This window comes from Chiloscyllium punctatum, chromosome 9, assembly GCF_047496795.1.
Source record: "Chiloscyllium punctatum isolate Juve2018m chromosome 9, sChiPun1.3, whole genome shotgun sequence".
Taxonomy (NCBI): domain Eukaryota; kingdom Metazoa; phylum Chordata; class Chondrichthyes; order Orectolobiformes; family Hemiscylliidae; genus Chiloscyllium; species Chiloscyllium punctatum.
This window is the reverse complement of record NC_092747.1, coordinates 43907912-43934649: the sequence shown is the minus strand read 5'-3', so window position 1 is coordinate 43934649 and position 26738 is coordinate 43907912. Positions and strand designations below refer to the sequence as shown.

Sequence of the window (26738 nt, the reverse complement as noted above, 5' to 3'; positions counted from 1 at the left end):
GCAATGTAACTCTGCAAGTACAAATTCACCCCACAAAATATATGTGTGCATGTGGGTCTTTGTCTGTCTGTGTGTGTCTGTCTGTCTGGGTTGGGGGTTGTGAGTGTGAGAAAGTGTGTGTGTGTAGTGAGTGCAGAGTGTCTTAAGTCTGTGAGGGGGTGCATGTGTGAGTGTGGGAGTGTGTGTGTCTATAAGGGTGTGTGTGGGTGTCTGTGTGCGCGTCTGTGTGTACCTGTGTCCGTGTGTATGTGAGAGTGTGTGTGTGTAGGAATATCTGTATGTGTGTGTAGTGCAATGGTGATCACTTGTAATGTGACGTGAACCCAATTTCCCAGTTGAGGCCCTCCCTATGGGTACCGAACTTAGCTAACAGCCTCTGCTCGGCCACTTTTCTCTGCTGCCTGTCCCGAAGTCCGCCTTGGAGGATGGTCACCTGAAGGTCCGAGGCTGAATGTCCTGGACCACTGAAGTGTTCCCCAACTGGGAGGGAACCCTTTTGTCTGTTGATTGTTGTGCGGAGCCCATTCATCCGTTGTCGTAGTCTTTGCTCGGTTTCCCCAATGTACCATGCCTCCAGGCATCCTTGCCTGCAACATATAAGATAGACAAAGTTGGCTGAGTCACATGAGTACCTGCCATGTACAAGGTGGGAGGTGTTCCCACGCATAATAGTGGTATCTGTGTCCACAATCTGACACGTCTTGCAGTGTCCACCGTGACAGGATTGTGTGGAGTTGTCCTGAGAGCCGGGCAGTTTACTACGAACAATGATCTGTTTGAGGTTTGGCGATTGTTTAAAGGCAAGTAGTGGAGGTGTGGGAAAGGTCTAGGTGACAACCATGATGCTTGTCTTCAGACTTCCTCCCCTCCTCTTTGTCTGGATTATTGCGCTGGTCATGTCCTTCACTTATTTTGATGTACTGCCATAAGACTTCACTTCTAGCACTCACCTGCTGCTTGGCTCTGATTTTATGAGTTTGCTCACTGCTTGCTATCATGCACTTAGATCAGATCAGGGTTCTTGATGGAAGGTAGGCCACTCTATGGATAGTAAAGATCAACAACATTTATTGAATGTAATTACATGCGTGAGCTGATAAATGAGTATTACTCTGGAAGCCTTCGATCTTGGATCCCAGTCCTTAGTAATCTGGCATTAAGAAGGGAAGGCTCCTGATGCAGATTGCTTAGTGGTGATTATTAAAGTGTTGTTAATCTTTTACTCCATAATATGCTCTGACTCAGTGCATAATAGAACAACAAAACAACATTGAAGAAGTGGACAGAAATTAAACCTTGAGGCCTTGTCCACATAGGAGAAAGTGAAGACTGCAGATGCTCAAGATCAGAGTCGAGAATGGGGTGCTGGAGGAGCAGGAGGATTGATGTTTCGGTCATACCTGAAACATTGATGTTCCTGCTCTTTAGATGCTGCCTGATCTGCTGTGCTTTTCCAGCACCCCACTCTTGGGCTTGTCCACGTATTCAGGAAAACTGATGTCACCTGATGCGCTTCCATTGGCTGCTAGCCTCAAGGAACAAATTTACTTGATGCTTATTATGAATTGTGGCTCCCAAATATGAGGAAGAATCACATTATCTTCCACAGATCATTGGAGCTGCCGTTGAATGTGTCTCACCATCTCCTGTAGAGTGATACACTATTGCTTTGTTATGCAGACTGTCATCTGTAGTGAGTGATGCACGCTCTGGATATATGTGTCTACCTACTCATGTTAATATAGTTCCTTAAATTCTTTTGGTATCATATAACAATATGGCACCTTCTGTTTAAAAAATATATTTCCCAAACATTAACTTTTTTATGTCTAAACTAAATAAAATGAACAATTAAACATAACAACCTCAGAGTTTGCAATAGCTTATTTTCTTTTCTCGAAAACATTATACACAGTATCACTTAGGTGTTAAAGTTTTATGCCTTTTCAAAGCTAAAGTAGCAGATTGCAGTCAGTAATGTTCCTGACAACAATTCTCCTCAATCTCTGTGTTACAATTTTGCAGCATATATTTCTCCTCCAACCACTCTATGCACCTGGTTTCCACCAGGGATTCGACTTCCTGCTGTGTGTGTTCTGCTTGGCTTATTACCTTTCATTTTACCTCTATTAAATGCTTCAGTATTCCTTATAACTTTATATTGATCTCAAGTAAATCATTACCTGACAGTGAGCTTGTGTTAAGAACAGCTTCTTCCGTGCTGTTATCAGACTTCTGAATGGGACCTCCCAAATTTTTAATTTACATGTTGATCTTGCTCTTATGCACCTTCTCTGCAGCAGTAATGTTGTATTCCTTGCTCTGCTCTATTACCAGAATGCACTTTGTATGGTACAATTTACCTGAACTGCACACAAAACAAAACTTTTCACTGTACCTAGGTACATGTGCTAATAATAGATAGAATCAATTTAAGTTTTAAAAATGTGCCTTTCACTCAGTTTTGTCTGAACTTTTTCACATTTTTCACATTTCCTAATTTGATGCGGGTGCTGTTGAAGTTTGGACCTGAGATTAAGGATCTCCCCCTTGTTGACCTCCTCTCATAAGAGTACACCTGCTTTTCAACTTGCCACATTACATCCTGCTCTTCATTGGTCATTGCCAATCTGGAACTTTATTGTCTTGTTCTAACTTTCCACAGAGTCATAGAGTCACAGAGATATACAGCACAGAAACAGACCCTTTGGTCCATTTGTCCATGCCAACAAGATACCCTAAACTAATCTAGTCCCATTTGCCAGCACTTGACCCATATCCCTCTAAGCCCTTTCTATTCATATACCCAACCAGATGCCTTTTACATGCTGTAATTATACCAGTCTCCACCACTTCCTCTGGCAGCTCACTCTATACATGCACCACCCTCTGCAATAAAAAAGTTGGCTCGTAGGTACGTTTTCTATCTTTCCTCTCACCCTAAACCTACGCCCTCTAGTTCTGGACTCCCCCAACCCAAAGAAAAGATCTTGTCTATTTACCCTAACCATGCCCCTCATGATTTTCTAAACCTCTATGAGGTCACCCCGCAGTTTCCAACGCTCCAGGGTGAACAGCCCTAGCCTACTCAACCTCTTCCTATGTCTCAAATCCTCCAACCTTGGCAACACCCTTGTAAATCTTTTCTGAACCCTTTCAAGTTTCACAACTTCCTTCTGATAGGAAAGAGACCAGAATTGCATGCAATATTCCAAAAGTGGCTTAACCAATGTCCTGTACAGCTGCAACATTACCTCCCAACTCTTGTACTCAACACTTATGTTGATATTGTTTCGTGGGCGGCACGGTGGCTCAGTAGTTTGCACTGCTGCCTCACTGCACCAAGGACCTATGCTTGATTCTACCGTTGGGCAACTGTCTGCATGGGGTTTGCACATTCTCCCCATATCTGCGTGGGTTTCCTCTGGGTGCTTTGGTTTCCTCCCACAATCCAAAGATGGTGGGGGGAGGGTGGATTTTATTGAAACTTACGCAATGCTGATATGTCTCAAGACAGTGGACATGGAGGAGATATTTCCATTAGTCGGGAAGACTAGGACCCAAAAGCACAGCGTCAGAGTGATGGACAACCCTTTAAAACTGAGGTGAGGAGGAATTTCTTCAGCTGCAGGCTGATTAATCTGGAGTACTCATGGCCACAGTGACAGTGGAGGCCATGACATGAGTATATTTAAGACAGAAACAGACAGGTACTTGATGAGTAGGGGGAACAAAGGTTACAGAGACAAGGCAGGAGAATGGAGATTGAGAAATTTATTAGCCATGTTTGAATGGCTGTGTAGGCTTGATGGGCTGAATGGCCCAATTCTGTTCTTATGTCTTATGATCTTATAGTCTAATTGAGTTCTCCTGTGGGCAATTCCTCTACACTTGTAATTCTCTGAAAGTCTCCATAAAAATCAAAGACTTCTGAGGGTTCTGATGAAATTAAGTAAAATAGTTATTCAGGAATAGTTAGACTATTAATTAAGTAATCCAACTCCTAAGTAATTATTAAAGTATCACATCTTAACACACCTCACACCTGATTGATTTCTCACCATTTTTCTATCTGCTAATGTTTCAGAAGATCAAAGCTGTGAGTGAAAGCCCTGTCAGACACATCACTCCTGAAGAGTTTTCTTTCTTTGTCAATTCTCTGGTGCCCTTGTTGTGGGGTGGGGTGGGTGATGGAGGAGGATGTAGAAGATCAAAACTTGATTACAACCTTCCACTTGAAAATGTATTCCTCCAAGTCAATTCTTTGAGAGAGCAGCAGTTTTGATGATTGTAAGAATGATTTATCATACACTTCCCATGTGAATGGCTTCTCCCATGTGTTAGTATATTGCTGTATGCAGAGGGTTGATGAATTTAAGAATGTTTTGTTACACATCTCACAGATGCATGGTTTCTCCCCTGTGTGAATGTGGAAGTCTGATGACCATAAGAGTGATTTTCCATTTGCCTTACACATGGAAAGGGTACTCTCCCGTGCGAATCCACTGATGGAACAGGAAGACCTTGTGAAGACCTTGAGAAAGGTTTGTCACACACTTTGCACACAAATGTTTTCTCACTACTGTAAATCTGTTACTGTTACAAAGTGTTGATGCCTGTGTGAAGGCTCCATCACACCCCTCATAGTTGTCTCTTGTGTGGATCAGCTGATGCCTCAGATCAGAGGATTGGGTGAAAGCTTTCTCACATAAACTCAGAGAGTCCTACAGCACGGAGACAGGCCCTTTGGCCCAAACTGGTCCATACTGACCAAAATGTCCATCCACTCTAACCCCATTTCCCTGCATCTGGCCCATACCCTTCGAATCCTTTCCTATCCGTGTATTTGTCCAATGCCTTTTAAAATGTTGTTGATGTTCCTGCCTCAACCACTGGCAGCTCATCCAATATGCGTACAACCTTCTGTGTAAAAAAGTTGCCCCATAGGTTCCCTTTCATTCTTTCCCCTCTGACCTTAAGCTGATGCCCTCTAATCCTTGATTCCCCAACCCTGGGAAAAAGACTGAGTGCAGTCACCCTATTCATGTCTCTCATGATCTTATGCATCTCTATAAACAACCGCCCCCCCCTTCTCAGTCTCCTACACTTTAAAGAAAAAAAGTCATAGCTCTCGCTATAACTTAGACTGTTGAGTCCAGGCAACATTCTTGCATAATTACTTCTGCACTCTTTCCAGTTTAATAACATCCTTCCTATAGCAAGGTGACCAAACTGAACACAATACTCCACATACTTCACATCTGAATGGTTTCTCACCTATGTGAATGCATTGATGTTTGTGGACAGCCCCGACCATGAGAATGATTTTTCATACACTTTGCATGTAAATGGTTTCTCACCTGTGTGATCGTATTTGTGTACATGCAGGGACCATGAGTCAGACAGTAATTTGTCACATACCTCACATCTGAATGGTTTGTGCCCTTTGCGACTGTGTTGGTGTTTTCAGAAGGTGTGAGACCAAGAAAGTGATTTGTTGCAGACTTTACATGTGAATACTTTCTTCCCAATGTGAGAGTGTTGATGTACACAGAGGAATGATGAGCCTGAGAATGACTTGTCTCATGCCTCACACGTCAATGGTTGCTCCCCAGTGTGAAGGCCTTGTTGTTTGCAGAGGCCTGAAGACCGCAAGAAGGATTTGTCACAGACTTCACACTTGAACAACTTCTCCCCAGGGTGAATGAGTGGGTGTCTGTGAATGTTCAGTCACTCCAAGAATAACTTGTCACACACCTCACTCATGAATAGTTTCTCCCCTGTGTGTGAATGTGTTTGTGGTTGTGGAGTGATAATTAGATAACTTGATCAAGGTTTGTCACTTCTCCCCTTTAACCTTAAATCCTTTAGCCTTCTGGGAATTGTGGACTCGATTTCGACAATTCCTCTGAGAGAAAGTTTAATGGTCAAACTGACACAACTGTGAGAGAGAGAGACAGACAGACAGACAGAGTTGGAGTCAGAGAAGAATTTGCTGCACATCTTGTATGTGATTGGTTTTTCTCCAGTGTGAATGGGCCAGTGTTTAACCAGAGTTGATGATTCTGCAAAGCTCTTGTCACACACATCACACTTGAACCACTTCTCCGTGTGAATGCATCACTGTTTTCCGAGGGTGTTGACTGTCTAAAGGTTTTATAGCACATCTCACATGACACTAATTTTTGTTCCATGTGGCTGTGCTTGTTGAAGTTGGACAGCACCTTGTGTGTTTATAGATCTTATGAGCATGTGGAGGTCTCCTCAGATATCCCATGTGACTTGACACTCTCACCATGGTTGAAGTCACTCACACTTCCTCCAGGTCTGAGCCTTGATAGAAGGCTCTACGCCATTGCTCTCCCACCCAACTAGTTGCTGGCTTGACTGCCCAACCTTATTTGTGTTGAGCAGTGTTGCAAAGGAGCAATGCTGCATTGTCTTCCAACAGTTATGCAGTTGTTCTTTGGGTGATGGTCAGCATCTCTCTCGGTGGTGATTCTCTTCTCTGGTGTAGCATGGTGCAAGTATTCTGTAAAATAGAAAAAGGAAACATGACTTCGTCCAAACGCCTTTTCTTCTTTGCTAAAGGGACTGATTCGAGAGTGTGCTGCTGGAAAAGCTTGGCAGGTCAGGCAGCATCCGAGGAGCAGGAGAATCGACATTTTGGGCACAAGCCTGATGAAGGCTTATCGACTCTCGATTCTGATCTTCAGCATCTGCAGTCCTCACTTTCTCCTAAAGGGACTGATTCCTTGGTTGGTGTGACTGCCAGTCTGCTGTTCTTTACTGGGGCCAAAAGCAATTTCTAGCCCCGTCCCCACCTGCGCTTTACAGTTTCTAACAGGGACACTGGATAGTGAACAGGAAGAGACAACATGACAACTTTCTTTCTTCCGCTCAGTCCCAGTCTTCCCATTTGGGTGGTGTGTAAAATAAACTATCAATTCACTAATTCACTCTGAGTTCACATTGGCCTGGCTATGACTAGTTTTGCCCTAACATTGTGTTTAATGTTAAAAAAACTCCAATGCAATCGTCAGGGAAATTGAAAATTCCGATGGCGATCCCCTGTATCCAGAACCATCCCAAGAAGTCCCTTAAATGCAGAGAATTCAGCAGGTTCAATTCTGAGGCTTCCAACTCAATTCAGCTCAGCTTAATAGTTACTTAGTAAATGTCAGAGGGTTAGAAACCTGCTCTGACCTCTAGTGAACTCTTCAACTGGAAACCTGGTTCAACACTCACTCTTCCCCATCCCAAACAACATCTTCTTGACACCTCATGGACCTGACAACCACACTGTCTCAATACCTGAACCAGCACCCCACCCTCCGCAAACCTGACCTGACATCCCTCCCCACCTGATTAATCCCACCAGAACGGAAACAAATTCTGCACCACTCCCAACACCATCACCTCCTACATGGAGCCAACTCTCACACTCTCTCTCTCTCTCTCTCTCAGTTGTGCCACTTTGACCATCCAACTTTCCCTCAGAGGAATTGTAAAAATCAAGTCCTCAATTCCCAGAAGGCTAAAGGATTTAAGGTTAAAGGGGAGAAGTGATGAAACTGGGGGTTAAACCTTGATGCTAATTATCCAATTATACTCAGCAATTTAAAGGAGAGAATGCATCCTCACCCAGTACCAATCTCGCCTCAAGATTCTGTGATTGGAAAAACATCCCTTGCCAGCAAGGTTGACAAATGTGAGCTGAAAAATGTGTTGCTGGAAAAGCGCAGTAGGCTCAGGCAGCATCCAAGGAGCAGGAGAATTGACGGTTGACAAATGTGTCAAAATCGTCACCCTATTGCTGGTTGTTGATGGGCAGGGACCTTGTTGAATATAGCATGTGGCCTCATCATGATCCTGGTGCCAGCGCTCCAAGTGTCTCCGGGTTTACGGGGTATGTGGAGAAATTGGATGGCCCACTCGCTCACAGACTACTGGGGCCATTAACTGGACAACTAGTGGCTGAACCCCATGTGACCCAGGGCAGGCAGCCTGCAAACTTTTCCTGTGAAAGCCAGTGCCACGTAAGGAGGGGTCTCTTGTGAGGGGCTCCCCTGTCCCCTTGGAGGCATCCCCTACTCCCATTTAACCCTCCACTTTCTGGAAAAAGTCACATTGGCCAGTGGGTTGTTCTTGAATGCAAAATGTGAAGAGTGGGAGTTGGAGTCTGTTGCTCTGATGTCCTGGCAGGGACCTTAGACTAGATAGAAAAGCACAGCATAGGACAGGCCCTTAGGTCCACGATGTTGTGCCGAGACTTAATCCTAATGTAAAATATTGTAACTTAACCTACACACCCCTCAACTCACTGCTATCCATGTGCAGGTCCAGCAGTCACTTAAATGTCCCCAATGATTTTGCTTCCACCACCTCAACTGGCAACGCATTCCATGCATTCACAACTCTCTGCATAAAGAACCTACCTCTGATGTCTTCTTTATACCTTCCTCCTAATATCTTCAAACTATGACTTCTCGTACCAGTCAATCCTGCCCTGGGGAAAAGTCTCTGACTATTGACCCTATCTATTCCGCTCATTATTTTGTACACCTTGATCAGGTCTCCTCTCTTCCTCCTTCTCTCCAGAGAGAAAAGTCCGAGCTTATTCAACCTTTCTTCATACGGCAAGCCCTCCAGTCCAGGCAACCTTGGTTTGTGAACATTTGGCTGTCTTATTCCCAGTATTGCAATAGTGACCTTTTTTTTAATTGGCTGTAAAGCACTTTGGGATATTTGGCAGTCATGAAAAGCTGTAGGGAATTTGTTTCTTTATAAAGGAGGTTACGAGATAAGGTAGGGGAAAGATTTGAAAAAACACAACATGCAGACTCTCACCTGACAGGGAACTGACCATTCATAGTCCACAGGATAACAACTATATAACACACAAACACACAACCTAGCAATAGGAAATCAGTCAGAATTCTCAGACATGTTGCACCTCCCAGATAATTATACCTCTGCTTCTCATTTTCAGAAATGAGCAATCAACAAACTTCAGTCTGCAAGCCAGAAAGGAAATTCTTGCAATAAACACAATATTCAACACCTAGCTCCTGTTAAACAGTTTCAGCACAAAGCCTTCTCACAAGCTGAAGGGGCATTCCCACATTACCAAGGGTTGCTGTGGATATTATGTGATACAGTTCGTATAAAGCTGCTCCTTCAGTCACTACCTCCTTACTTGTAGGAAGTGAATCAACTCTGGAAAAGGAAGAGAGAATGGGCAGTGTGAGTGGGCTCTCTAATTGACATTTCTCACAGCCAAGCTAAATACTTCGAGTCACAGACTCATAGAGATGTACAACATGGAAACAGACTCATCGGTCCAACTCGCCCATGCCTAAATGAAACTAGTCCCATTTGCCAGCATTTCGCCCAAATCTCTCTAAACCCTTCCTATTCATATGCCTATCCAGATGTCTGTAATTGTACCAGCCTCCACCACTTCTTCTGGCAGCTCATTCTAAATGCGCATCACCTTCTGCATGAAAAAGTTGATCCTTAGGTCCCTTTAAATATTTCCCCTCTCATCTTACACCTAAGCCCCCTAGTTTTGGACTCCATCATCCCAGCAAACTACCTTGTCTATTTATCTTATCATGCCCCTCATAACTTCATAAACCTCTATAAGGTTGCCACTCAACCTCCGACGCTCCAGGGAAAACAGCCCCAGCCTATCCAGGCTTTCCCTGTAGTTCAAACTCTCCAACCCTGGCAACATCCTCGATATATTTTCTGAACCCTTTCAAGTTTCACAACATCCTTCCTTCCTATGGGAGGGAAACCAGAATTGCACAATGTATTCCAAAAGTGGCCTAATCAATGTCCTGTAGAGCTGCAACATCACTACCCAATTCTGGGGCAACCTAAGTTTCCTAAAGCTTGAGAAACTGATCAATGACGTGACTTTTAGCAGCAGATCAGATGGAGATGAGAACTTGTCTTTGTTCCATCTGAATAATACACTTATTGTGTCTCAATTCCCCGAGCAAATGTTTGACTGAAATTTCTGAGTGTAGAAATAGCATTCATTATCCTCAGAGGCTTTCAAGCTGACAACATCAGTGTGGGGTGTGTGTCCTCAGATGTATTTGACAACAGATTAGAAGAGGAGGACCCACAGCATCTAAGACAATGATGACTTGCTGTGATGGGATGAGTCGACTAGAGAGAAACATGAGAGACATATACACATGTTTGAGGTGCACAGGAGTAGAGAGAGGCTATTGATCGAGTATGAGTGGGCTATAAGTTGATATCTGACAGTCCTACCCTGTTCAGGAGTCTCCTCATGTGGAGTTGTAACTCCACATTCTGAGGTTCAGCATCCACTTCTTTGGTTCCTCTCCTGGGATGTCCCTGTCTATTGACCTTTCCCATAATGTGCTGGTCCATTAACCATTTCTGGAACATCCTGGTTCATTTGCTTCTACCAGATTCTCTCCTAGACTGTCCCAATTCAGACCTTGTTTGAGAATGATATTGTTCAGTGTTCAGTCCAGTAGGAAAATTGTGGCCATTCTCTGGGAAATGCTGAGATCCAAGTGTAGCCAATACGTGAAACAATTCCCCACCATGCCACTTGCCTTATCACAGAGAGACACAGGTGCCAATAACCAAAACCTTCTCCTCGTTGTCTGGTGCACATTGTAATCAGCCACAGAAGGAAGGGATGAACTTTATCCTGAGTCAACTTACCATCAACTCATTCACCTTCTCTGAATATGGATGAGATGTTTGGGTTCCTGCTAATGAAAGTATTGTGGGTTGGTCCAGTTGGCATGGTGTTCTCATGTAGTATTCTCAGATGCCCATTAACACTACATGAAGAATAGGAATTGCTTCTGGTTCAGGTAACTCTGTGAGTCTCCTTGGGTGACCTTCAATACCACAAAGGGGCAATCTATCACTCCCAGCATCTTCGGGAAGCAACTATTCATAAACACCTAGTGAGTTCTCCTGCTGTTCTCTAAGAGCTGTCTTCAATTTCATTATGTAATTTACTCTGCAGAGTAATTTACTCTCCTGTCATCTTCTCCTATACTTCCTCATCTCAATTATCCCTCCTTTTTATTCTCTTTCTAATTTTTCCACTTTCGTTCTCATCTTTCCCACTTCTGTTTTTTTCTCATCTGGTATCTTTCCCTCTTTCTGTCTCATGTTCTCTCCTATTTCTCTGTCATCCCATTCTCTCCTCCATTTTATTACCATGAATAGTATAGACAGCATATGCACTGTTGTAAACTCGATCATTAATGAGAAACAATGAAGCAGGTTTTTCATGTATTATTGAAGTAATCCAAAGTCTGGCTATCTGAAAACAGAGCTTCCAGGAAACTGTACGTTTTTAGTATTCCAATAAATTGGAGAAGGCTCAGCTGTTTTATAGGCATCCAACACAGAGGGCAGTGCACACAGAAACTGAGACAGACACCCACTTGCCATATTAAACGAGACCTCAAAAGAAGCCACCCAGGACTGTGCCACAAACGGGAGTTAATGTCCATGCAAGTTCTAACAGACAACAGTGCACAGACATTCAGAGGCAGATATCCACATGTCGTATTGGCTTAACCTCAAAAGAAGTCTCCCAGGGCTATGCCACAAATAGAAAAGACTGTCTCTGCACTTGCCATTTAAAGGCCTCATGCCCATATTGTGTTGTATTTATGCAATTGAATGTAGCAGCAAGGATGACACACAGATTAAGCAACAGTCTTGAAAGAGACTATTCCTAGTCTCCACCAGCAGAGGAAAACCTCTTGCCTGAACACACAGGCGACTGTTGGCCACTGGTCACCCCTGATTCTGATTGTTACTTTTTCACAGAAATGTTCCACTCTTATTATTCCCACAGTCATCTCTGCAGTTGGTACCAACTTCTGCATGATGGTTAATAAATCAGTGTTGAAGTTTGTGAAAGTTCAATTTATTCTTGATGTGACTTATATCTAAAACTCCCAATATAGTCAATTTCATAAAAAGAACTGCGGGTGCTGTAAATCAGAAACAAAGACAGACCGTTGCTGGAAAAGCTCAGCAGGTCTGACAGCATCTGTGAAATCAAAGCTAATCTTTTGGATCTGGTTACTTTCTCATCTTCTCTGACCTTTGAATTGCACATCCAGGCCACCCCTGTCTTCTAAACCTTACCAAACCTCTCAGTGATCCAACATCAATCATCACCAAGCCTCCCTGTGGATAGCCAGCAGGATTGTATGGTTTATAGGTGCCGTGACCAAAATCCAGGGTAATTCAAAATCTAACATGGTCTCATGTTTGAGAATGCAGATTTTAGATTGTAGACCTGTAATACTTATATTGGTTTTAAACAAAACATTCTTCTATGTGACACAACTGAAAGTATAATTTATGTGTTGGCTTGTATTTTTCTGAAATAATTGCTGCCCCAGCTGGTAGACTGGCATCAGGAGCCCAACTGACCATTGGTGCCTGAACACCCTAAATCCAAAGTGTAATTTGAACAGCCACCTCAAACACACTCAGTTCACAGAAATGTTCCACTCTTATTATTCCCACAGTCATCTCTGCAGTTGGTACCAACTTCTGCATGATGGTTAATAAATCAGTGTTGAAGTTTGTGAAAGTTCAATTTATTCTTGATGTGACTTATTTCTAAAACTCCCAATATAGTCAATTTCATAAAAAGAACTGCAGGTGCTGTAAATCAGAAACAAAGACAGATCGTTGCTGGAAAAGCTCAGCAGGTCTGACAGCATCTGTGAAATCAAAGTTAATCTTTTGGATCTGGTGACCCTTCCTCAGAACATCCCTGGACCCGAAAGGTTAACCTCTGATTTCTCTTCACAGATGCTGCCAGACCCCCTGAACTTTTCCAGCAGTGGAAACCCTGTAAATCTACTGTAAACCTTTGGCTACAACCTGTAAGTGTATGGCTATGCTATCAAGGAGTTTTACTGAAGAAAATATTTCAATAAAATTGGTGTGTGCCCAATTGAAGTAGTTTGGTAATTTGTGTTCCAATTGGCTTCATGATCCATGCAGTATGTAAACTTCTACTGGATACTTTCTTCACTCATTTTACAATATGTGTTTGTCTCAATAGAATGAGGGGAAGGGCAGGTTCTCCGGGGAGCCCAGCGCCTGAGGAATTCTGTGTGTGACCCCAGCAATGACATTAATTCACCTTCACAAAATAATCCATCTAGAGTCAGAGTAGAATCTACAAAGTCCTTCTCGGAGTCAGAGCCAGTGTGGTTCAGTCTCAGCTCTCTGCTTTGGGGCAAAAAAAAGGAGGTGCCAAAGTGGAAATCTGTGTGAGATTGCCACCTCTCAGAAAATCTGGCCCTATCTGTGATAATGGAACCCAATTCGCCAGCGGAGAAGTTAAAGAAGTTGTTGGAAACTTTAGGCTCATCACCTCAGCACTAAAATACTCTTGGGGACACCATCTCCTAGTTCCTCTCCATGTTATGCACCCTTCCGAGTGGTCATCACTACCTTCTCCAGGGTAATTAGAGCTGGGCAATAAATGCTGGATGAGCCAGTGATACCCACATATAATGAATGAATAAAAACATTTCTGAATATAGGCAGCCCTCCGGTTACCAATATTCTGAATTGCTGTAGTACGTTGTGTAGTGACAAAGAGCATCATTTCTGTTTACAGTTTATTCCAAGCAGCCAAAATCCCAGGTTCTGGGTTTTATTATATGTAAGTCAGCTAGTTTAAACTCTGCATCATACTGTAACATTTCTACTGGAATATGTAGCTGTGTTTCTCTAGTTGCAAAAAGTCTTTTGAAACTTTTAAAACAAGCATTTGAGTGGTTAGAAAACCAATAGAAAATTTCTGCCTTACTGAGTGACATAAAGTACCACATCTTTACTTTGACAAGACTGTGTGTCAAAGGTATTACAGCATAGAGAGCTGGTCAGAACCACCTGGAGTAGTGGGCAGTTCTGGTTACTCAGCATCATAAGGATAGCAATTGGGCTCGAGTGTGTGCAGAGAAAAGTAAGGAAGTTGATTCCAAGTTACTGGGAATGGTGATGTTTTAAGGAACAGTTAAGAAAAAAAGTTGACTCATTTTCTCTGCAAAGCCCAGAGGTGCAGCCTGGACCAATCCATGAAGTGGGGGCATGGCCCTGACCACCCAGTGTCCTTGAAGCAGGGTGACAATGAGAAGTGCAGTGTAGTCTGAGGTGCAACATTGAAGTGCAGAAGCATCGTCTCTGTGACTCAGAGGTATCTCATGAGGGTCCTTAGAAGTTGGCACATGTCAGGTGCCAATACCCATGGAAGCCAATTGTGTGTGACTGGTACCCATGGAATCTGCCCTGAGATGTTGGTGATTGGTTTCTGTCTTGGAGCAAGTTGAATCCACAAGGTGCGCTCGCTCTGGTTTCCTTGTCAAGCTTTCCCAATGCTGAACTTGGTTGGCAGGTTTGGTAAGATGGGAGGCTGAATGTTATTGAGGCAAGTTGGGCATCTAACAAGGTGTTTAACAATCAGCGATACCCAGCAATTAGCAACTTGTTGCTGCCTAGCCAGAATCTCGCCATTTTGCTTGTGTCAAGTGTAAGAGATGGCGAAAGTTGCTCCTGACATTGAGATGGGCTTGGCTGTACTTGTCACCTGATTCTGCCACATACCTCACCATAGCCCACATCATTCAGACCACCGTGAGATTCTGCCAGTAGGTTGGGTCTCAATAATACCTGTAGACCCTCAATGTCTGAATTTCAGTGAGTTCATTGCCCACTTTGTACAACAGCTTCATTACTGGTAAGGATGCACTCGTTAAGACTGCACTAAGATGGGCTGAATGGCCCCCTTCTGTGCTTTACCACTTCTACAAGGCACAAGATAACAAGAGTAAGGTTGGTGTAAGAACCCCAAAATAAAATTGAATGACATGATTGAGTACGAAATGATGAACAGCTAATACAATCACCTGAACTTCCTCTCTCCACAATAACATTTAACATTTTTCATTAAAGATTGCAACACAGTGGGTTAAAGAAGTTGAGTTAATTGTGTTGTTGTTCATCCTATTGGATTGCATATGACCTTGATATCTCAGGTCACATGTTCAGAGTGAAAGCTGGAAGTATGCGTGGATGGAAAACTCAGAAGTGTCTGTTACTTGGCCTCAGGTAACCTTTTATATTTTATTCTCCAGGTTTTCCACCAACAGCCAGCACAGAATACAACAAATCGATCATTGTCTTTAATGCAGTAAAATATCTCCTGGTTTCTTCAGAACAATGCACTCAGTTTGCAGAGTTCTCAGCCTATTTATGGAAACTACCATCAAATCAGAGACAAATTATGATGGTTGGAGCAAGGCCTGAGCTGTAAAATTAGGTGGAAATTCTACAGGGGCTCACCCAATCACTATGTATCAACAAAGGCCATGAGGAACGAGGATTTCTGCAAATCCTTTGTGAAATTACATTGTACAATTTGGATAGATCTCTCATGGAAATTCTATCCTTATACCTTTAAAACAAAAATGTTTGTTGCTACAGGGATATTGTGAATGAATTACTGAGACCACAGGATTCAACTGGAAGCAATCAAGAAATGCATGCCAAAATTTATGTGACTAAAGCACAAGGCTGAATTTTGCTAGCCCTCTCGGATAGGCTTGGAGGTGGAAGGTGGGTTGGAAAGTAGTGAGGGTAGGGTAGGAGGGAATCTCGATTGGTTCCTGATGCTATGGAATTTTATCAGCAAAAGTGCTAAAGGTAAATTGGATCACTGTTGACGTTTTACCAAAGGCTGGAGGGGCCCCAACCATGTAAACAGTCTACCCAGTAAAACCTGCCAGCCTATCTGTGGGCTTGATGTAAGGTGAGAGTGGGTTTGCACACCCACTCAATCATGGACTCTGCTGCCCTTATCAGAAGGCCCCACAAAGCAGTAAGGGCCACCTTCATAGAAATGGCACATGCAGTAACAATATGGCTACATGTAAAGTGATACACTTAAAACAGAAAGGAAGAGTGTTATTTAAATGGTGACATATTGGGAAATATGGATATATAAAAGATCTGGGTGTCCTTGAATATCAACCATTGAAAGTAGACAGATAAATGCCGCAAGCAATTAGGAAGGTAAATGGTATGTTGGCCTTTGTTGCGAGAGCATTTGAGTTTAAAAGTGGAGATGTCTATTGCAATCGGGTCTTGGTGAGCTTACTGCATGCAACACAGCTTTAGATTCACTAACTATGAAAGGATAGACTTACATTAAGGAAGTACAGTGGCAGTTCACTAGGCCCTCACCAGGGGGGCAGCATTGTCCTATGAGGACAAATTGTTTAGATATGGCCTGTATTCACTCTAGTTTAAAAGGATGAGAGAGAATCTGATTGAAATGTATGAAATGCTTTTGGACTGTACAGATATGGTGCAAGAAGGATTTTTCCTTGGTTGGGGAATCTAGAACTAGAGGACACAGTCTCAGGATACATGGTTGGCCGTTTAGGACTGAGATGAGGAACAACTTGTTTCACTCAAAGGGTAGTGAACGGTGTGGAATTCTCTATCATAGAAAACTGTGGTATATCAGTGAATATATTCAAGAAAGTGATAGGTATATTTTTGGATTTTAAAGACATTAAGGGGTACAGGCAGAAAATAGGAATCTGTCATTGAGATAGAGGATCAGCCATGATCATATTGAAGGGCCAAATGATTTATTCCTGCTCTTAGTTCCTATGTTTCTAAATATCTCCATCCAAGTTTCGCAAGGCTCCCCATTGCCCTGATTATACTAACTTGCCAGGTAAGTCAATGTTGACCTTTGACAGCCGCAGTGTGGCAGTGGCCATGGTTTCTGGTGGCATTGCTGAGCCTGGTTGGCGTCAGATTGTCCACAACTCCTGGAGACAGTCTCCCATCTTTTAAAGAGATGGGAGCACCAACAGGAGGCAGTTAATTGGCCGATTACTACAAAATGAGGCTGGGTGATCCTCAACAGCCAAGGAGATGTTTGCCATCTTTGCTATTGGCACCCTGGTATGTGAAGTGTTGTACAAAAATAAAACATATATTTAATGTTGTGCACTCCCATGTCACTGCCTCCTCACTGTATCTTTAAGAGTACTGTGTAATCAAGCATAATGCGACCATTCAGAAGGAGAGCAATTACCTGTGTCGGTATTAGTATGTTCATTTAAAGTATTCCAGACAAAATAGATTTTTGTCGTATCTTCAAATGTGTTATTTACTTTTTAAAAACAATGAAAAAGGTTTTGTTAAATATTTGCATTTTTGCTCATGACAAGATTAACTAAATAAAATCACCACTTTATTATGAGATAGATGGCTTTTGGGAATATGCAAAGATAAAAAATCACAATACATGTGGCAGTGAATAAAGCAGTGTTTTATAAAGTACCTAATGTGTACATTACAGCGTTGCTGCAGGCTCACATAATTAAACTGAGCATTTATCCTAATAGTTGCAGTAGCAGAGTATAGGACTTTCAAACCTGTAGCTTGATGAGCTTCATCCCAGGTGGAAGATACCTCCATTTAGAAAGTTGTGTTCGTTTTTGGCCAGGAAACTAAAATAGTAAAAAAAAGCACAAGGAAGGAAAGGATGATCGGATCCACCTACCCTGCTCTGCAGAAGAGATTTTCTATGATCCCTAAGTTTCCATATACAGTCCTTCATCTAATAAACCTGCCCACTTGTCCTTCATGCCCATTTACTGAGATAGCTTATATTTCTTCTGAATTTATGTATCGAATTCTTTGTAAAAATACTCTCACTACACAATTGCAAGTATTATACAGCTCATATATATCTGACAAGACCATACTGCCGACTTGTCTAAATATAGCAGAAACTTGAATGTAAAGTTGAATTGGGTACTAGATTTCTAAAACAAAGGTGTGGAAAATTATAGCTTGTTTCAAACTTGTATAATTTTAACTTTTGTAATTAACTTTGATTGTTGAATACATGAAATGTTACTTGCTCGATTACTGTTGTGCATTTCATACAGAGTAATACAATTATATCAGGTACTTCCAATTATTTTACTTTTATTTTTCTATGGGAAGACTAAGTCACAGATATATATTAAATAGTCTCTAACCTAAAGCCGACCTTAATGAATTTTGAATGCAAAATAAATAATAAATTTGGTTCCATTCCAAAGCTGCTATTTCTTTTATTGTATACTTACTGAGGACTTATACTTAATTGCAAAAAAAATCTATAAATTATCTTTGAATGAAAATGCAGCGCTGCAGAATGTAATGAGACAATAAAAAAGATTTTTAATAGTTTGAGCTGAAGTTATGATTAAATAAGGCTATAAATGCATTTTATGACACAAATCATTGAAGCAGGTTTGAGTGACTGAAGAGAGAGTGTCAACGGTTTAATGGAAACATTGCAGGCAATAAAAATATGCATTGATTGCTTTCACTTAAGCTCAATTGGCAGACAACATTCCTCTCTCTGACACTTGCTTCTCAACATGTTTCTTGACCATACGCTGGTGGAAATTGCCATTAGTTTAATTTAAAGAATTTCTGATCTTTGTTTCAAAATAAAACAAAATTAGAGGGTTTTAGGAAAAACACAGTTCCAGCTGTTATACATAGCATTGTAATGTCATGAAAATTAAAAATAACTGAAGCGAGTGGAAGTAATGTTGCAGATAGCCTGTTTTACTCAAACTTGAATAACAAATTCAGTACAAGTAAAGCTTGAGACAGTGAGCAAATCCATTATTAGTGAGCAAAACATTTAAGATGATGCAATTGCTAAGGGTTCAAATGTTGAGACAGCTTATCAAATACCCTTTAGTAAGCTACATTTTGGCTTTTAGGAGTACACAACTTCAGTTTTGTTGAGAAAAAAATACATGTTTTGTCAAAGCTTTCCATCTTGCACTCATCAGGAGCATCGCAAAGCAGTAAAGTGGCATTTTAGAAGCCTGAGCTGACAGAGTCCATTGAAAGAAGTAAGTAAGGAGCCTATTAAAGCTATTGTAAGGATGGGAGATCCATAACTGAAACTTCAGTAAAGGAAGGCACAATTTACAAAGGCTGCAGACACCAGGATTCATTTGTTGAAGCAGTTAAAGAGAACAGGAATCGTTATTAGAATTGTCGTGCAGTGGGGATTATTAGCAACACCATAGACAGTATGAATTTTCTAGGGAAGGCCTTTTTACGAGAATAGGATTCAGCTTGAAGCTGCAGATAGAGGGATTTATTCAGTAAAGCTATTAAAGAGGTTAGGAATAGTTTCTTAGGCTGTAAAAAGGTGGGAATTCTCTGTTCTAACAACAAAAGGTGGAAATCCTCTATTTTGATAGCAAAAGCATGGGTAAACCCAAGGCAGAGAAGCAGTTTTGTTATAAGCCAGGGAATAACCAACACTAATATACTGAAGAAATAAAAAAAATCTTTAAAATGAGAATAAAGCAGGATTTATATACTGCAGACTGAAAGCCTTTAAACGAAAGGGGAATAAAGTAGCATTGTTAAATTGCTGAACTAAAACTCTTTAGAGGAAGGAGAACAAAGCAGCATTAATATCATAGAGTATTAAAAACTTTTAAAAGCAGGGGAAGAATATGTAGTTACATTAGGAAGAAATGGCAGCAGAAATAATATTGCCAGGAAGACATTTTAAGATTTTTCAGTTTTCTAAAAATAGAGCTGGCCCTACCTTTACGCCTTGGCAGGTTATAACATCAGCAGCAAAAAATCCAATTGAATAGAAAAGTGCATTTACTTGTTCAGTTTCTGATTTAGTGTCTAGCTTGGAAGCAATCCCATATCTTTAAAAAAGTTCTCTCCAAGATGTCTAATGCAGTTGTTGATGTGGCCCACCATTGAAGTTAAATGTTATGTCCATAAGGTATAGGAGCAAAATTAGGTCATTTGGCAAATCAAATCTCCTTCACCAATTTATCATGGCTGTAATGTTCCTCAACCCCATTTTCCTGCCTTCTCCCCATAACCTTTGATCCCATTACCAATCAAGAACCTATCTATCTGTCTTAAAAACCCTCATGACCAAGCCTCCATAACCCTCTGCAGCAATGAGCTATACAGATTAACCTTCCTCTTGCTGAAGAAATTCCTCCTATATTCCCTCTATAACCAAAATATCCTTTCTCGGATAAAGTGACTAAAACTGCATACGACATTCCAGGTGTGATCTTATCAAGACTGACTACAATTTCAGCAACACATCCCCACTCCTGCACTGGAATTCTCTCACTATGAAGGCCAATGTACCGTTGCCTTCTTCACCATCTGCTGCACCTGCATGCTTACTTTCAGCAACTGATGTACAAAGAATCCCAGGTCTTGTTGTACCTCCCCATTTTCCAATCTATTGCCATTCAGATAATAATCTGCTTTCCCTTTTTTGCTATCGAAGTGGATAACTTCACATTTAGGATAACTCGAAATATAACTCTACATCATTATGTATCTGACATGTATTTGTCCAGTCACTCAGTTTGTCCAAATCATATTGAAGCAATTGTGCATTCCCCTCACAGTTCATCTCCCACCCAGCTTTGTGTCATCTGCAAACCTGTAGATCGTACATTCAGTTCCCTTGTTTTAACCATTAATATATATCAATATATATTGCAAATAGCTGAGGTCCAAGCACTGATCCCTGCAGTACCCCACTAGTTGCTGGTTACTTGCGGCCACTCAGAAAATGACCTTGTGATTCCTACTTTTAATTTTCTGTCTGTCAGCCAGTTCTCTATGCATGTCAGCTAAGTTTAGAGGGATTGAGTGTTATGACAGTAAACAGCAGCCAAGAGAGGTAACCTACTCCACTCCCTGAACTGGGAACATATCACTTATCACATAGTGTCCTTGCTCCAGCAGTACAATACTATAGAACATAGAACATAGAAAAATACAGCGCAGTACAGGCCCTTTGGCCCTCGATGTTGCGCCGATCCAAGCCCACCTAACCTACACTAGCCCACTATCCTCCATATGCCTATCCAATGCCCGTTTAAATGCCCATAAAGAGGGAGAGTCCACCACTGCTACTGGCAGGGCATTCCATGAACTCACGACTCGCTGAGTAAAGAATCTACCCCTAACATCTGTCCTATACCTACCACCCCTTAATTTAAAGCTATGCCCCCTCGTAATAGCTGACTCCATACGTGGAAAAAGGTTCTCATGGTCAACCCTATCTAAACCCCTAATCATCTTGTACACCTCTATCAAGTCACCCCTAAACCTTCTTTATTCCAATGAAAACAGCCCCAAGTGCCTCAGCCTTTCCTCATACGATCTTCCTACCATACCAGGCAATATCCTGGTAAACCTCCTCTGCACTCATTCCAGTGCCTCCACATCCTTCCCATAGCATGGTGACCAAAACTGCACACAATACTCCAGATGCGGCCGCACCAGAGTCTTATACAACTGCAACATGACCTCAGGACTCCGGAACTCAATTCCTCTACCAATAAAAGCCAGTACGCCATATGCCTTCTTCACTGCACTATTTACCTGGGTGGCAACTTTCAGAGATCTGTGTACATGGACACCAAGATCCCTCTGCTCATCCACGCTACCAAGTATCCGACCATTAGCCCAGTACCCCATCTTTTTGTTAGTCATACCAAAGTGAATCACTTCACACTTACCCACATTGAACTCCATTTGCCACATTTCTGCCCAGCTCTGCAGCTTATCTATATCCCACTGTAACCTGACACATCCTTCCTCACTGTCAACAACTCCACCGACTTTATCATCCGCAAACTTGCTCACCCAACCTTCTAACCTCTCCTCCAGGTCATTTATAAAAATGACAAACAGCAATGGTCCCAAAACAGATCCTTGCGGAACACCGCTATTAACTGCACTCCAAGATGAACCTTTACCATCAACTACTACCCTCTGTCTTCTTCCAGCCAGCCAATTCCTAATCCAAACCTCCAAATCACTCTCAATGCTATACCTCCGTATTTTTTGCCATAGCTTACCATGGGGAACCTTATCAAATGCCTTACTAAACTCCATATACACCACATCTACCGCTTTACCCTCATCCACCTCCTTAGTCACCTTCTCAAAGAATTCAATAAGGTTTGTGAGGCATGACCTGCCCTTCACAAAACCATGCTGACTATCCTTGATCACATTATTCCTATCCAGATGTTCATAAATCCTATCCCTTACAATTCTCTCTAAGACTTTGCCCACAACAGAAGTGAGACTCACCGGCCTATAGTTACTAGGGTTATCCCTACTCCCCTTCTTGAACAAGGGAACTCCAAGGTCTCTTTCTTCAGCAACACTTTCTAGGACCTCACCACTAAGTGTATAAGTCCTGCTAAAATTTGCATCCCAAAATGCAGCTCCTTGGATGCTGCCTGAACTGCTGTGCTATTCCAGCACCACTAATCCAGAATCTGGTTTCCAACATCTGCAGTCGTTGTTTTTACCCATCTGGTCAAGATCCTGTTGTAATCTGAGGTAACCCTCTTCGCTGTCCCCTACACCTCCAAGTTTGGTGCCATCTGCAAACTTACTAACTGTACCTCTTACGCTCGCATCCAAAACATTTATGTAAATGACAAAAAGTAGAGGACCCAGCACTGATCTTTGTGGCACTCCACTGGTCACAGGCCTCCAGTCTGAAAAACAACCCTCCACCATCACCCTCTGTCTTCTACCTTTGAGCCAGTTCTGTATCAAAATGGCAAGTTACCCCTGTATTCCATGAGATCTAACCTTGCTAATCAGTGTTCCATGGGGAACCTTGTTGAACACCTTACTGAAGTCCATGTAGATCATATCTACTGATCTGGCCTCATCAATCTTTTTTATTACTTCCTCAAAAAACTCAATCAAGTTTGTGTGACATGATTTCCCATGCACAAAGCCATGTTGAATATCCCTAATCAGTCCTTGCCTTTCCAAATACATGTACATCCTGTCCCTCAGGATTTCCTCCAACAACTTGCCCACCACCGACGTCAGGCTCACTGGTCTATAGTTCTCTGGCTTGTCCTTACCGCCCTTCTTAAACAGTGACACCATATTAGCCAACCTCCAGGCTTCCGGCACCTCACCTGTGACTATCCATGATACAAATATCTCAGCAAGAGGCCCAGCATTCATTTCTCTAGCTTCCCACAGAGCTCTCGGGTACACCTGATCAGGTCCTGGGTATTTATCCACCTTTACCCGTTTCATGACATCCAGCACATCCTCCTCTATAATCTGGACATTTTGCAAGATGCCACCATCTATTTCCCTACAGTCTATATCTTCCATATCCTTTTCCACAGTAAATACTGATGCAAAATACTCATTTAGTATCTTCCCCATTTTCTGTGGCTCCATACAAAGGCCAACTTGCTGATCTTTGAGGGGCCATATTCTCACCCTAGTTACCCTGTTCTCCTTTATGTATTTGTAAAACCCCTTTGGATTCTCCTTAATTTTATTTGCTAAAGCTATCTCATGTCCCCTTTTTGCCTTCCTGATTTCCCTCTTAAGTATACTCTTACTTCCTTTATACTCTTCTAAGGATTCTCTTGATCTATCCTGTCTATACTTTACATATGCTTCCTTCTTTTTCTTAAACAAACCCTCAATTTCTTTAGTCATTCAGCATTCCTGATATCTATCAGCCTTCCCTTTCACCCAAACAGGAATATACTTTCTCTGGATTCTCGTTATCTCATTTCTGAAGGCTTCCCATTTTCCAAATGACCTAATTTTGCCATCCCTTTACCTGCAAACATCTGCCCCCAATCAGCATATGAGAGTTCTTGCCTAATACCATCAAAATTGGTCTTCCTCCAATTTAGAACTTCAGCTTTTAAATCTGGTCTATCCTTTTCTATCATTATTTTAAATCTAATGGAATTATGGTCGTTGGGTCCAAAGTGTTCCCCCACTGACACCTCAGTCACCTGCCCTGCCTTATTTCCCAAGAGGTCAGGTTTTGCACCTTCTCTAGTAGGTACATCCATATACTGAATCAGAAAATTGTCTTGTACACATTTAACAAATCCCTCTCTATCTAAACCCTTAATACTATGGTAGTCCCAGTCTATGTTTGGAAAGTTAAAATCCCCGACCATAACCACCCTACTATTCTTACAAATTGCTGAGGTCTCCTTACAAGTTTGTTTCTCAATTTTCATCTGACTATTAGAGGATCTATAATACAATCTAAATAAGGTGATTATCCCTTTCTTATTTCTCAGTTCCACCCAAATAACTTCCCTGAATATATTTCCGGGAATACCCTCCCTCGGTACAGCTGTAATGTTATCCCTTATCAAAACCACCCCCCCCACCCCCCCCACCCCTCTCCTCGTCTCTTGCCTCCCTTTCTATCCTTCTTGTAGCGTTTGTATCCTGGAACATTAAGCTGCCAGTCCTGCCCATCCCTGAGCCATGTTTCTGTAATTGATATGATATCCCAGTCCCATGTTCCTAACCATGCCCTGAGTTCATCTGCTTTCCCTGTTAGGCCCCTGCATTGAAATAGATGCAGTTTAATTTATTCGTCCTATCTTGTCCCTGCCTGCCCTGACTGTTTGACTCGCTTCTATTCTCAACTGTCCCAGTCTCGGATTGATCTCTTTCCTCACTAACTCCCTGGGTCCCACCCCCCCATCTTACTAGTTTAAATCCTCCTGAGCTGCTCTAGCAGATTTCCCTGCCGGTATATTAGTCCCCTTCCAATTTAGGTGCAATCAATCCTTCTTGTACAAGTCACTTCTACCCCAAAAGAGATTCCAATGATCCAAAAATGTGAATCCTTCTCCCATACACTAGCTCCTCAGCCTTGCATTCATTTGCTCTATCCTTCCATTCCTGCCCTCACTAGTGCGTAGTACTGGGAGTAATCTAGTTATTACTACCCTTGAGGATGTCCTTTTTAAATTTCTGCCTAACTCTCTGTAATCTCCCTTCAGAGTCTCAACTTTTTCCCTTCCTATGTCGTTGGTTCCAATGTGGACAGTGACCTCTTGCTGGCCCCTCTCCCCTGTGAGAACATTCTACACCATCTCTGAAACATCCTTGATCCTGGCACCAGGGAAGCAATGCACCATTCTGCTTTTTTGCTGCTGGCCACAGAAACATCTGTCTGTACCTCAGACTAGAGAGTCCTCTAACGCAATTGATCTCTTGGAACCCGACGTACCCCTCGTTGCATTAGAGCCAGTCTCCATACCAGAAACTTGGCTGTTCGTGCTACGTTCCCCTGAGGATCCATTATCCCCTACATTTTCCAAAACAGCATACCTGTTTGAAATGGGTATATTCACAAGAGACTCCTGCACTAGCTACCTTCCTCTCTTACCTTCCTGGAGTTAACCCATCTATGTGACTGTATCTGAGACTTCCCCCCTTCCTATAACTGCCATCCATCACATACTGTTGCTGTTGCAAATTCTTCATTGCTTCTAACTGTCTCTCCAACTGATCTATTCGATCTGATAAGATTCTCAGCCAACAGCATTTATGGCAGACATAATCCACAGTAACCCTTAAACTCTCTTTAAACTCCCACATCTGACAAGAAGTACATATCACTTTATTAAAGGCCATTTTTGCTCCTTCACAATCTACAGACCCAGAAATTAACACCATCTTATTCCTCTCCAAACATTGCCCCGGGTTAAATTAATAATTGTGGTTTATATTTTAAGTTTAATCAAGAGACATATCTCCAAAAACATATAATCAAGAAAGAACCCACTCTACTCACTCCTGCAGATTCTCTGTAGGCCACACTTAAAACAACGATTAACTTATCTGATTCTGTGCTGTGAACTTCACCCAACAGTTCCTCCAAGATCAGTGAATTTCACTGCTTGTTAATTTTCCCAGATGCACTCCGATGTCCAACGATACATGAATTCAAACAGCAAAGGCAGTAACTGTGCAGGTTCTCTCTCTCTCTCTCTCTCTCTCCCTCTCTCTCTCTCTCCTGCACTGACCTCTCCATGTGCTTCCTTTGTCTGTTCTTCTCCCTTTTAAAACTGCTGTTAGAGTCATAGAGTCAGAAAGATGTACAGCATGGAAACAGACCTTCGGTCCAACCCGTCCATGCCAACCAGATATCCCAACCCAATTTAGTCCCACCTGCCAGCACCTGGCCCATATCCCTCCAAACCCTTCCTATTCATATACCCATCCAAATGCTTCTGAAATGTTGCAGTTGTACCAGCTTCCACCACTTCCTCTGGCAGCACATTCCATACACGTACCACCCTCTGTGTGAAAAGGTTGCCTCTTAGGTCTCTTTTCTATCTTTCCCCTCTCACCCTAAAACTATGCCCTCTAGTTCTGGACTCCCCGACCCCAGGGAAAAGACTTTGATGAATTACCCTATCCATGCCCCTCATAATTTTGTAAACCTCTATAAGATCACCCCTCAGCCTCTGACGCTCCAGGGAAAACAGCCCCCAGCCTGTTCAGCCTACCCCTATAGCTCAAATCCTCCAACCCTGGCAACATTCTTGTAAATCTTTTCTGAACCCTTTCAAATTTCACAACATCTTTCCGATAGGAAGGAGACCAGAATTGCATGCAATATTCCAACAGTGGCCTAACCAATGTCCTGTACAGTCGCAACATGACCTCCTAACTCCTGCACTCAATACTCTGACCAATAAAGGAAAGCATACCAAACGCCTTCTTCACTATCCTATCTACCTGCGACTCCACTTTCAAGGAGC

At 42.3% G+C, this 26738-nt stretch overlaps 1 protein-coding gene across 11 annotated transcripts in view; it reads left to right on the top strand.

Moving 5' to 3' along the window:
* sgcg (sarcoglycan, gamma) overlaps positions 1-26738 on the top strand; it is a 692618-nt gene that overhangs the window by 226768 nt on the left and 439112 nt on the right. Inside the window, exon 2 of one of the 11 annotated variants that reach the window (XM_072577380.1) lies at positions 12850-12923. The exons of 8 other annotated variants lie outside the window; for them this stretch is intronic. The gene's annotated coding sequence lies outside the window, so the exon portion shown is untranslated. Of the gene's footprint in view, positions 1-4525; positions 4545-12849; positions 12924-26738 lie in introns of those variants that run through there. 2 more of the 11 variants (XM_072577368.1, XM_072577369.1) reach the window with 2 other exon arrangements.